Source organism: Leptonotus elevatus, chromosome 2 (assembly GCF_054856555.1).
Source record: "Leptonotus elevatus isolate MCC_2025b chromosome 2, RoL_Lele_1.0, whole genome shotgun sequence".
Taxonomy (NCBI): domain Eukaryota; kingdom Metazoa; phylum Chordata; class Actinopteri; order Syngnathiformes; family Syngnathidae; genus Leptonotus; species Leptonotus elevatus.
In genome coordinates this window covers 15147576-15162181 of record NC_141240.1, presented here as the reverse complement: position 1 = coordinate 15162181, position 14606 = coordinate 15147576, and positions in this window count along the sequence as shown.

Genomic DNA, 14606 nt, shown 5'->3' with positions numbered 1-14606 from the left:
GGCTATGCCTGGAAGGGCAAAATGTACTTCTTATCAATAAAGGGGGTGGGAACTGTTAGGTATATATGGGTGAGTGTTGTTTGAGAATGTTACACTTCTGGGACCAGGGCTATTTGAGCCGGGTTCTAGAGATGCCTTTCAGACTATGAAATAAAGCTAGCAAAACTTCTCCACGAGACTTCAAACTTTGAATTTTATTTGAACACGCAGAAATCTAAGAAATGATTTCCAACAATTGGTGACCCCCGACGCTGAATGGTGTTAAGAGGATTTCGAGCTGCAGTGATTCATGAACGAATGGAACTTCTAGGCCTAGATAAATAAGTACGGTAAGTGGAGACTTTTATCCACGTAGGGAAGTTCTGTCTGTTTGGGATCGCTGCAACTGGTTTTCGTCTTCTAAATTGTATACATTTTTTACATGAGGTCTGTGTGGACAAGTTGTAGTTTAATGTCGTTCTAAAAATTCGATAGTACGACATTGGACTGTGACACGTACGTGGGGTAGTGCATTTTGTGAAGCAAATGCAGGCCTGGATTGAATGTGCATGTTTTGTTACAGGAAGAAGCAGCGTTTTATTAATTTGTTTTGTTTTCTTATTTCTCGCTGTGAAGGATTCGATAGACTATGATAGTTGTTTTTTGAATATAAGGAAAAAGAGGATACGGGGTTTCGTGGATATTTGAAGATCCACTGATAATTCTGGAGATCATAGTGGACGCGCCTGCCCTCGGCAGTTTGATTGGTTGGGATTGTTCTTTCAGGTAGTACATGTCGCCTGTTTAAAACGTCCATTTACACGTAATAAGTTATTTTAAAATTGCGCGCGCTGTTGAAATTGAACAGTTGGGGGAGTCAGGTCGATTACAACGGACATTGGGTTTTATGCCGTTATATTTGCGATCGCTAGATTACGTGATTTTGTTTTGTTTTTGCGCTCCTGCATTTGCAGTTTGGTTGGTCAGGATTACCGTGTGTGGTTACTTTTTTCCTCTACGGTTTAATTCGACAGCACGTGACGTGTTACTTTAAACGAGCGCCTTGCATAAAATATGCAGTAAAAGAGAGACAGTTTTGGCACAGCGGAATTGGATGACACTGCTGTCTGTTAGAAACAATAAGTCACGTGATTTGTTGTGTGTGTATGTTCTGTGATTCGTTGTGTGTGTATGTTCTGTGATTCTTTGTGTGTGTATGTTCTATGTTGTGATGTGTGTTCTGTGTGTTTTGTGAGCTTCTGTGTTGCTCTTTGTACGGTTGTTTAAACGTTGTCGAATAAATTTACCCTATTGAACTATCATATTGTAAAGTGAGACGTCACTGCATTGATAAATATTAATACTACTTGGGTAGAATATATACTTGTTGAGAAACTGAATGGTTTGATCTTAATGTGCTTCCGGTTCATAGTGGCTATTTGAACTTGGACGCGCAAGTTAAGCATGCTTCCGGGGTTGCAGTTGGAACCATCCGAGAAAAAAGTCGGCGAAAGATGCAGGCATTGTTGATAGATTGGGTTACGGCTGCTTGCGACAAGGGCTGGTTCCCACCGTTGATGTCCACGGTTTGTTTGATCGGTCTAATGAAAGCTGTGGAGTTAGCATGTGTAAACAAACGGCTCTCGCTGGAAAAAATGGTACGACAGACTTTTGTGTTTTCTTTGAAGGGTAGATAAGTGCGACGAAATTGTAGAAATGTGGATCAAATGATGAGGAATGCTAGAATGTTGGCGATGGGCAGTTCGGTTAAAATTGCTCGAGGAGCGTTGGTAGTAGCGGGTGCTAAGCATGTGGCTAATTGTGATGCTAACATTATTGCACCTCTGGCAAGCAGCGGGCCACTCGTGACTGTTTTGTCTGATGTTGTTAACCCGTTTACAGGCTCACCGTACAAGCCTGCGGCTCAGATGCTGCAGAATTTGCAGGCACCGATGTTGACGGTAAATAGCGGTAATCTTGATGTGGATTGGCAAAGTGGTAATGATAAAAATTCTGGACCACTTCGGTCTACGTTGCAGGCCGCGGCAGACGGCTTGGCAGCTGGCGTAACCGCCTCTGTAACACGATTGGAGACTCTCTTGAACGAAATTTTGGAAATGAGGGAGATTCCGAAAGTGAAATTGGACAAAGCGAGTGCTTTTGAATTGGAACTAGCTAGACATGCTGAAGTGCCCCAGGTTGTTCGTCGCAAATGGCTTATGGTTATTTCTCGCTTTGAAAAAGATGCAAATGACGAATTGGCAGAAGACGAATACTTTGGACGACGTAACTGTGACGTGACTGCTGACACTTCTAATGCATTGGCGAAGAACTATGTAATTGTAGACATTCATAAAAAGTTGGATGATCTGTCATGTGGAGTTGGGGATGTTGTGGAATAATATGACTTTAGCACGCCTGACAGACTCCCGGAGGATACTCCTAGGAGAATTGTGACTCGTTCTAAGGGGGGATTGCAAGCACCTATGTTGACAAAAGTTGATCCGGCTACCGGACATTCGGCGACTGTGTATAAACCTTATTTGCCGACTGATCTATGTGTGCTTGTCCAAAAGCTTCCTCCTTTGCAGGCTGGTGGAGAGAATTGGTTGCGCTCGTTGCAGAGAAGTGTGACGGGACAGATTTTGACAGCTGGAGATATGCGTGCTCTTTTAACGGAGGCGTGTCCTTTGTCTCAACTGGATGCGCTGATGGCTAATTCGGGAATGTCATCTTTGAGTGACGGTGAGGCATTGTCCCGTGAGGATTATTTGACGCTGTTTGGTGCGCTAGGTGGATTGTTTCCGCTTCCGGATGTGATCATATCTGATTTACTGTACGCTCCGAAAGTTGATGAAGAGGCTGCGACATTTATTGACCGTGCTCTTGTGGAATTTTCCTTAAAGACTGGTCATTTACCGACTGATTCTACACTGTATTCTCAAGTTTTTCGTGCGGCAGTGCTAAAAGGTGTCAATAAGTCTGTGAGGCAGGCCATGGAAGTGAATCCCGATTTGCCTGGCTCTGAACACGTACGGTGGTTATCTCATCTGAAACATCATCTGAGAAGGTATGCGAAAGACATTGAATCTAAAACTGACAGACATAGGTCTACTGAATTACAATTGGCTGCTATACAATTGCAGACTTTGAAAAAAAGTTAAGAGGAAACTTTTGCTCTCCCGGCATCTACTGTTGACTCATCACCTATTCTTGTTTCTGAGTGTGCTATGTATCAATCGAGATCAGCTATCAGCCAGGACCAGTGTTTCAATTGTGGACGTTTCGGCCACTGGGCGGACTCCTGTCGAAATCACCTACGTGGGAGAAGCAGAGGTGGCAGGCGTCTACAGGGCGGACGCGGCTATTACCAGCCAAGAGGACGTGAGTCACGAAATGTTCCTCCACGCCAGACTTCATCCCAGCAACAGTATCCGCCGGTGCCGAATCAGCGATTTCTGCCGCCACATAGCGGACAGTTTCCGCAATGACGGGACCCAGAATCCACCTTATGTGCACTGCAGGAGCCTATGATTGCATTAAAGGGAGAAAACACTATCCTGCACATGACGAACCCGTTGCAGACAAAGTGCTGCTCGCAAACATTTATGCATTCGTTTGTATATGCTCCAAGTTGTCCTGTGAATCTTTTGGGAAGGGATCTTCTCATAAGGACTGCTCCATTGATCCAATGTGGGCCAGAGGGGCTGACGCTTCAGTTTCCAGATGGACATACTTTTCACTGCGGGGGTGATTCCTCCTCGAATGTCTCCTCCCAGTTCCCTGTGGTGACTTCACACACCATGACATGTTCCTCTGCTGACATGTACTGGGCAAAGATTGACACTGATTCCCCCGGCTGGAGGGAAGCGGAGACGTTTTGGAAAACTTGGTCCTCCTGGGTGCGACATCTCAGGTCATATGATGTGATATCGGATTGTATACATTGTACACTATTTTACGACAGATGTGGTGATGAGTTATACAGTGAAGCTTTCAGTGCAATTGTTGACAATGTTTGGGAGTTGCGTGTGGGTGATCTGTTTGCAGGACCTGCTGGAGTGGCTTTTTCGGTTGATCTGACGGAGGAACAATCTCGATGGTATGAGATGGCAGTACCACCTGGTGTATCTGTGCTGTCATGTCATCCTCACATTTCTTTGATGGTGTCATCCCAGCATACGGCGAAGGATTTAGGTCCATTTGTCCTGGCTTGCACAAAAGCGACGGATTGGCAGCCTTCTATTCATACAGATTTACTGTATTCCAAATCTCTTGATGCCTATTGGATTAAATCTGATTTGTTTATTTCCATGTCTGTCTTAGAACATCAACTTTTGGACCGACATCATGGCCGAGAGACATCTGACAGTGAGCTTGCTGGTGACATCTTACAATCCATGCCTGCTGCACTGTGGTCTACTGACCCGACTGATGTGGGTCTGTGTAACGTTGCACCTGTAACTTTTGAAATGAAACCTGGCTCCGTTTGGGTACCACAGTACCCGATGAAGGAGGAGGGGCGACTTGGCATCTCAGTAACAATTGATGGGTTGCTGAAAGCAGGAGTTCTTTGTAAGATGTATAGGTCTGATTACAATACTCCCATTCTCCCAGTAGTAAAGAAAAATACTGGTGAATTCCGAATGGTGCATGATCTCAGGGCAATTAATGCTAAAGTTCTGACACCCTCGCTGCCGGTGCCAAATCCTCATTCAGCTCTGTCACAGATATCTCCGTTGCACACGCATTTTACCTGCATTGACCTTGCAAATGCATTTTTTTGCATTCCTCTTGACTTGTCTATGAGGAAGTATTTTGCATTTTTGTGGAATAATGAATGTTATTCCTACACCCGGCTTCCTCAGGGTTTTGTGCTGTCTCCTGGTGCGTTCAATGCTTCTCTTAGGCAATTGCTGTCACCTCTCGAACTTCCTACTGATGTTCTTTTAGTGCAGTATGTAGATGATTTGCTCCTTGCTGCGCCATCCGAGGAGTCCTGCCTTCAAGCTACACAGCTCCTTTTGAGTCACCTGGCTTCGGTGGGCTTGAAGTGCTCCAAAAGCAAACTTCAGATTGCCCGGCCTCAGGTTTCATTCTTGGGTCGACTTATATCGAGGCATGGAACAGGTATTTCTCCGTCGCATAAAGATGACATTTTGCACCATCCTAAACCGACAAATGTTAAACAAATGTTGGCTTTTCTGGGTCTGCGTAACTTTTCCAGACATCATGTTCCAGATTTTGCGGAACTGACTCACGCACTGAGAGAATTGGTGAATGAAAAGGGAATGAGAAACCTGTCGCTTGTTCTAAATTGGACACAAGCTGCTGAGAACTCTTTTGTTCTGCTGAAACAATTTTTGTCTTCAGCTGCAGCTCTTGTAGTTCCTGACTACACTAAAATGTTCTTCCTTGATGTTTCTGAAAAATGTGTGTCGGCTGTTCTTTTTCAGAAGGGGGAAGATGGTAATAGACATGTTTGTCTTTATGCATCGACACCTCTGGAAAGATATGAACAACGTCACCCGCTGTGCGCAGCTTTTGCTTCAGCATTAGCTCGCTTGATTCAGAAAACATCTCATATTGTGCTACATCATCCGCTGACAGTACGTACAGTACAATACATAACCAGCCAAGCATTTACTATGACAGGGGGACGACAGAGAAAGATTGAATCAGTTCTAACACAACCTCACATTTTGTTTGTACATGAGGGGGCTAACATGGCAGATGGCATGATTGAGGGACAATCCCACTGCTGCACTCAACGAATTCTGGAAGACAACTCACTGAGAAAAGATCTTTATGATACCGCAATAAATGACTCAGACTTGACGTTATTTACTGATGGCTGTTGTTTTAAGGGCAATGAAGGACTTCAGTCAGGTTTTGCGGTAACACAGATGATTGGAGCATCCTTTGATCTGTTAGTGGCAGACAGACTCACAGGACCACAGTCAGCTCAAAGAGCGGAGATAGTGGCTGTGATAGCTCCACTTAAGTTAGCCAAAGATAAGACTGTGAACATTTACACTGACTCTGCGTATGCACATGTAGTGATACACACAGCCATGAAAGAATGGCAAAGAAATTACTTTATGACTGCTTCAGGGACGCCTATCAAACACCATCAGGACATATTTGATAAAAAAAAAAAAAAGCTTTGCTTCTGCCTAAAGCAGTAGCTGTAATTAAGTGTAAAGGACATTGAAAAACTAATGATTTTGTGTCAGTGGGAAATGATTCCGCAGACAGGGCTGCAAAACATGCAGCGGGGTACAGCCCAACCTTACAACTGATGGTGAGTGAAGGTGAATTAGGACAAAAAATAACTACGGAAACAATTAAGCTGTGGCCGGTGAAGGCCAGTGGGGAAGTGCAGAGGGTGTGCGTGGGTATTTTCGAAGGTTTGAGTAAGTGGGAGACTTGTTGAGTGATCGTGGGGGAACTAGCTTCTAAAAAGGTGGGGGCTGCTCTGTTGGGGTTGTATTGGAAGTGTTTGGATATTGGAAGGTTTTGTTTGTTTTCTTCAATATTCTTAACTGTAAGTTGGTTTTGGGTAAGTTTAGACTGGTGAGATGATGGCAGATGGAATAAAGTAATGAAAAGGAATGTGGTAAAATGGGTTTTGCGATGTTGAGGAATGCTAAATGAAGAAATTTTCTCTCCTCCTCTGAATGGAATAAGAGGGGGTGTGAGTGGGGGATTAGTCATGTGTCCTCGTATTGTGAGTTTTTCTCTTTCATAGGTAAGAGAAGGATGATAAAACATAAAATAAGTAACAGTTTTTTAAGGCTGTTGCTAAGTTCTTGTAGAAGAACATTAATTTAGTGTTTTTATTTTTTAGTGACTGCAATTGACAGTCTTTTATACTATACTATTTTTGATAAAGACCAGCCAGGTTAACTTTTTCTTTTTTGGGCAATTGCAACAAAAGGAATAATGATGAAATAATAGCATTTTGTATTGAGCTATGTTGAGTTAAAATAATTATCCCTATATCTGTACAGCTGTGGCTGGATTCAGGATAGTTGAATGAGAAGTTATAAATGTTTTTGTAGTCAACATAATGATTATGATGTTTAATTATTTTTTTTTCTGAGTGTGTCATTTCAGAAACTGATGCTTAAGTTCCAAAGCGGATGGGGTTTGATGACTATCTGCAAACGGGATGCGCCCAGCTCTACTGATACGTTGTATTTGCAAGTATTTCTAGTGGCTGTTTTTGAGGGGCATTCTAAAAAGAACAAGTTTGAAATATTTTTAAGAAAACAGGAAGTGAACTATCTTGCTATAATCCAACATCCTCAATCTGGCATTTTTAATGCATTGTATCAACGAGTGTGCATTTTTTGGTCAGGTGAGCTCTCAGAAAGACTATGTGTCATCGGGTCCGCCATTGCAGACAGCAATTTCCAACGTTTGGATGTACATGACAAAGAGTCAAAGAGCTTCGCGCCGCAGCACAAGTCTTTCTCCTCCTGTGCCTACAGACAGTCGTAATGCTCAAATTCCTCAATGCCCAGTGACTGTGTATACGCCTCATTCCAGTGACTTCTCCCCTATGGCTGTTTTGCATCCAGAGGAAATCTAAATGCCTGCTTTGAACATTGCTGCCACAGCAGCTGCCCTGCTGGCCAGGATTGAACATTGACAACAGCTGCCGTCCTGCCTTCTGCTGGGGGACTGGACTAAGAAAGTTGGTGGTCGGAATGGGATGTGATCCTTGTTCAGAAATATGCTACATAGTGATATGCAAGGCATTTTTAATGTGTTGGATGGGGAACTGTGATCTATAGCAAAGTATTTCAGGAAATTGAACACGACATATGTGAATTTGGAATGAGGGATTGGAAAAAAAATTAATTTCAATCTTAGTTCCTCTATTTTATTGTTGAGAAGGGCCTACTAAATTTCTGCCTATTTTTTTGGGATAATCAGTTTCTGAATTGGTACAATGGGAATTTAACTAATACGATACGATATACTTTTGTTTTCCCTGTGGGGAAATTTTTTCTGGGCTCCGTCCAGCTGCAGTTAAAGTTAAATACGAGGTGCAGCATTAAGTAGAAGTCTTCCCAGAAGTCTTCACAAAAGTATATGTTCTATATACATAATATTGAAACTTACATCTTATCATATTGAGATATTGTTATTCAACAAAAGTTTGATGATTAATTTTCGATTATTATTATTTTTTCTCACAGCACTGTGATTTATAAATCCCAGAGATATTTTTTGTGCTGTGTTTTTACGAGCCCCACTAATCTGTAGAAGAGGTGAGGTTGATTAGTAGTTTCTGAATCATTTTTAGTTTGCTTAAATCTAGTAGTATTGTGTTTTATGTCTCCAAAGTTTTCACATCACTTAGTTTTTATCTGCTTGTGCTAATTTTTTGCAGTGTTCTGCGGCTATCTCGGTTGCCTCACAATCTGATTTTGAGAGTTGTGAATTTTACGACGTCTTTTGCGGGAGGCTGTAGTCTGGCAGTCCTTATTTATGAGCTAACGGGGTTTTTTGATGTGTCTTCCTTTGATGTGCAATGCGTGTTTGTAAAGATCTGTAGATCTTTGCCAAAATGAGGGAGGTATGAACAAAAGGACAGTTCATGTTTAAGATATTAACCAATGTAGACAAATTAGAAAATTCAATACAAAATTAAAAGGTTGTGGGTTAGAAAATGAAAAACAAACTTAAAAACAAAATTACAAAGGTTGTGGGGTATCGCCTACACTCCATTTGACAGGGTGTGTTTGAATGGGATAATTCACAGTTTGAGTTTGGAGAAATCTACAGGGAACAAAACAAGAGCGGAAGAAAAGGTAAGTCAGAAGCAAGCAAGCAAGGACAATAATGAAAATATCGCCAATGAAGGTAATTATATAATATTATATATTTTATCTGAGAAAAATGTAATGTTTGGAGCCCAGTGTTTGCAAAAGAGTATATATGATATGAATATATGTGAGCTTTTTTCAGGATGTCACGATTCGACGGGTCGTGGGATTCTGGGAAGAGAATGTATGATATGCTAGTAAAATGATTCCTTTCAGGATGGTGAAAGGCACAGTTATGCAAATTTTAGAACAGTAAATGTCGAGGTAAAAAAATTACCTACAATTATATAAAAGGTAATTGAAAAATAAATATTTATAAGCTCTGTCTGTGTATTAATGAATGAGCGAATGTCATTCAACTCAATCAAAGGCTGGGCTCTATTTCAATGTCACAAAAATAGATATTTTCCTGTTCCAACAGTGCAGTACCTACGGATCTTAATCAAATAACATTTACTAATCCCAACTAACAAAAACTATCAGGGTTTTTCCTCCAAATAAAATTTATGTGAGTTTATGAGAAACTAAAAATGAAAAGTTTCTGCACTCAGGAGAACGGCCCCAGGGGGTCGGAGAGGAAATCTTGTGCAGTTCGCTGCACAGAAAGAAGGATGGAGACGACATTCCACATCTGGTCTACAAGGCTTCCGGAGACGTGCCAGGCTCAGCTATCTTATCAACTGATGATCATCAATCTCATCATCTCCAACTGGGAAAACAACGTCAGCTGATGTCCCGATGTCCAATTCCGGAGCTGCCGTTTGAGGACGTCATTTGACCTTATTGGACGGAGGTCAAAATCAAGTGCCTTTTCTTGGGCAATCATTCCACGAAGAGTCACATTTTCGGGCAGAATAATCCCGGTGACAAATCAAAGAATTTGGGTAGTCTACCCCAGATTCTTAAAGAAGAGAAAAACTATTGCGACACTCTTTTCACTCAACAAAGAACTTCATCACAAGATGGCTGAGAGAAGAGAAAACATCTACAAAAGCTGTGACATCACAACACTTCTTTCAATGTTAATCTGATTTGGTATTTTCCTTTAAAAACAATGTCTTAAGGTGTTGAACTATAGCATAGTTCAAATGAGGGAATGTTGGATTATTAACACTGTTTTTCTGTTTCAATATATATTCTTCAAAGTGTTTTTGATTTTAGTTAGATAAATACAACTGTTCCCCATATGTTAGTTTATCTGTGGTCTTGGTCCTCTTCCCTGTCAATAGTGAGGTGTCTGATTTAATCTAAAACCAGAGGTGTTGGAACAGAAGGTCGGTCCATAAACAACCCTGGAGCCAGGACGTGGTGGGGGCCGGGTGTTTTACCCACGTCCTTTGAGTTGATCAAGACACCTCCTGAACAAAGATAAAACTGGGGGATGTGTAGACTTTAAGACTCTTGTTTTGACAGGATGTGCCACATGGGTTGGGCTATGCCTGGAAGGGCAAAATGTACTTCTTATCAATAAAGGGGGTGGGAACTGTTAGGTATATATGGGTGAGTGTTGTTTGAGAATGTTACACTTCTGGGACCAGGGCTATTTGAGCCGGGTTCTAGAGATGCCTTTCAGACTCTGAAATAAAGCTAGCAAAACTTCTCCACGAGACTTCAAACTTTGAATTTTATTTGAACACGCAGAAATCTAAGAAATGATTTCCAACACCACACATAATAAATGAGCAGTTAGCGTGGCTAAATTACAGCCTCTCTCCCTCTCCCTCTCTCCCTCTTTTGAAATCAACATTTCCCATGGTAGGTGTAACTCACATTATGGTTGTTGGCTAGCTGGCTAGCTAGCAAGACGCTGCAGCGTGTAGCATGCCGCTGGACTCTCAGCTCACACTTTTGGTCCTTCAGCAAGTCGAGTAAGTTCCAAACAGTGAATACCGGTCGCCATTTCCTCTTCCCGTCCATGAAGCTTTTTTAAACTGCCCATGTGTACTAAACTGTATCAACATCTTTCCCGCTCTTTCTCTCTCTCTCTCTCTCTCTCTCTCTCTCTCTCTCTGTCTCGCTCTCTCTCATTGTAGAAATTGTAATCCCTCGAAGTAATCCCTTTTTTTTAATAAATGTACCTGTAGTCTTTTTTCTGTACTTTAACGGAATACAGTAAAAAAAAAATTAAAAAAAAAAGTAATTTGACTACATAACGCCTAGGCCTAGTTTACAGGACATGTGACAGAATTTTTTTAAAAAGTGCTGATCAAATTGTAGGTATGTTAGATAGACGAAGCTCACATACAGCACCTTGCCCCTTGAATAAATAAATAAATAACTAAATATATATATATATATATATATATATATATATATTTCATTAAAATTTTATGTGGAAGTTAAACTCAAAGTACCGGTAGCACACAATCGGGAAGTGAAACAAAATGGCTCACATGTCAAAATATGAGTTTGAGTTTAGTTTATTAAAAGGACAGTGTGCAGTAACATTAAAAAGTTGGCTGCACCAGATTTGGCACAATTTCCACCTGTAGTCCCCATAAAATAAAATGATAGTGCAAATTAAAATTACATACAAACAACATACAAAGTGCTAAATATATAATGCTGTATCATCAAATCACAAGTCTTATTAAAGTGCTGAAAAGTAGGGTGTGCAAAAGTATTCAGTCCCCCTGAATTAATACTTTGTAGAACCCCCTTTTGCTGCAATTACAGCTTCAAGTCTTTTTGGGGTATGTCTCCATTCGTTTTGCACTTCTAGGGACTGATATTTTTGCCCATTCTTCCTTGCAAAACAGCTTCAGATCAGCTAGATGAGATGGAGAACATTTGTGAAAACGGGTTTTCTTCCAAGATTTCCCTAAATTTGGCACCATCCATCATCCCTTCTAGTCTTCCCTATCCCTGCAGAAGAGAAACACCCCCAGAGCATGAAGCTCCCACCACCATGGGGATGTTGCGTGAGACTGATGAGCAGTGTTGTTCTTACGCCAAAACATAGCGTTTTTCATGTAGGCCCAAAATGTTCAACTTTGGTCTCATCTGACCAGAGAACCTTCTTCCACTTGTCAGCAGTGTCTCCTACATGGCTCCTGTCAAACTGCAGACGTGACTTCTTGTGGCTCGCTTTCTTCTTGCCACCCTTCCATACAGGCCAGATTTGTGCAGTACTCGTCTGATGGTTCGTCATTGGATAGATTCCCTTACCTCTGTTGAGGATCTTTGTAGTTAATTTAGAGTGATCAAAAGCCTCTTGGGTACTTCTATGATGAGTGCCCTGCTTCACGATAAGAACGTTTGGAGGGACGGCCTTAACTTGTAGACACTTATGAATGCTTGATTGAAGAGTACTCTGTGAGATGTTCTCTTGCTTTAAATCTGTCCACAACTTCCTGACCAGCCTGGTATGTTCTTTAGTCCCGACTAAAGATGAAGATTGCGGCTTCTTAAACGCTCTCCATCTAACGTGGCTGAGGTGGAGCTGTAATTGCAGCAAAAGAGAGAAATGTTAATCCAGGGTGGGTTGAATACTTTTGCAGACCCTACTTTTCAGTTGTCTTTTTTTGTTATAAAAACAATTTTGAAATAAGATATACACTTTGTTCCATTTTAATGTTGTGTGCTACTTTGTGTTCACATAAAATGTAAATTAACTATATTTATGTTTGTGGTCGTACCGTGGCAACATTTTGAAAACAAGGCGCTGTAACTTCAACACCCTTTCACCTTGGGCCCTCAAATTTTTACAAATAAAGTCTTTTTTTCTTTTTCTACTGTGTATAAGCGTGTTGTGACGTCTTTACATTTACATATAGATGTATCACATGCCACATAAAGGACAACATATATGTACATAATGTATTTGTTTGGCTTTCCTTTCAGAATATCAGAGTCAATATTTCAAAGAGAAGAGACGACAAGAAACTTGTTGGAAAAGGAAGTAACTTACAATTAAAAACACGCACAGGCACATGTGCAACTGAGGCATGTAATGCAAACACTGTAATTTCTGAAAATTCCGCTAGAAAATTGATTTTGCTCAACACACCTCGTAACCGGTTGAAAATTAGTATAGAGAGTAATTTGGGTTCCCTCTTTCCAAGCTTTGGGGTTTCTAGCTCATAAACTTACTTGTCAATGAGTTATTAACCCTTAATTTACAAGATTTCTGAAAAACATTTTTCAGTATTGATTTCGGCAAAGACACTTTACAACTGATTAAAAACCTGGTGCAAAAGGTAATTTGGGGTCCCTCTTGCCATTTTTTTTTTTTTAGCATATTAACTTGCTCATTAATGAGTTATTAACTCTTTATTTTCAGAATTTCTGAAAATCCTGCTGAAACTCATCAATGTTGATGAGTAGAACCAATTGAAAATTATCGGTTATTTTGGGACCCCCCTCTTTCCAAAATTGGGCTTTTCTTGGACATAAATATGCAAAAAAAATTAATCATTAACCCTTTACTTCCAGTTTGTTTTTAAATCTGTTGGAAATCAATGTTCAACAAACTTTGGGATTAAACCACAAAATCAACTGTTTATTTATGTTGTATGCCTGCCATCAACATCCTTGTACAATGTTTATTGAAAATGACATGAAATGGAATGAGAAGGGTGAGTTACTCACCCCAGCATTTGTTTAAGCCCATTTTGCATAAATCTACTTTGTAATATAGTCCTATCCATATGCAGTGAAAGGTAGTGATGGGAAAATGAAGCTTCATGAAGCACTTGTGATATTTTGTGACTCCCCTAGATGGTGCTCTTGGTTTAAATATAAAGGCTAATGCAAAGGAAATTGATTACATTTCCACTGCATCTTTCAACCAAGAGTGCCATCTAGAGGAGTCCAAAAATATCACAAGTGCTTCATGAAGCTTCATTTTCCCATCACTCGTGAAAGGTAGCCCCCAGAATATCATGTGTTTAACAGCAAAGTCACTGTAAAATCCATTTCAAGTATCCGTGCATTTCAAAGATTTGATTTACTAGAATTCTTAATTGACCTAAATGATCATATTTGGTACATCTTTGAGCATATTGACTGGATGGCTTTCCCCAATTATTTGTTGAAGCCCTGCCAAGGCTATCATGGACCATCACTGAACTGTGGGAATTAGAGTGTCCAAGAGCATTCAAAATGTCAATCCCTTGGGAAGTGAAAGGTGTTTGGGGGTAGCCTTTCATCCTCTGGAAGCAAGATAAATTATATCTTGAGCAATGGAGGCAATATTCCTTTTGGCATCATCGATAGTGGTCACTAACGTGTCCAGAAGTAGTTCAACACTTCCCCCCGGGCACCAGGCAAGGAAATTGAAGGGAGGAAGTGGTATCATCTTCAAAGCAGTTTCCAAATTCAACAGTGATGCAGAAGGGGGGCACTAATTCAAAATGGCTGGTGCGTCCTTAACTTCTGTGTTCAGAAATTGGCTGGTAGTGAACACATTTCTGATGATCTCTTCTTGAGAATGTTGAATTAGAGTAACTTCTTGATCACTCATCTCGGGTGCAGTTTTTGACTCAAGACGATAGAATGTCACTTCATTTTGCTCAGATCTACAAACCACAAATTCCACAAATGTCAGATTCTTCACTTCACTTAAAATGGAAGTTAGTGTGTGTCCAAGATTAAGGACTAATACCTGCATGGATTTCATGAACAGTGGTTTTGTCAATTGGTTCATGGATAGGACTTTCTTGCACTTAACAATAGTGATGGGAAAATTAAGCTTCATGATGCTCCTCTCGATGGCACTCTTGGTTGAAAGATTCAGTGGAAATGTAATCAATTTCCTTTGCACTAGCCTTTATTTTTAAACCAAGA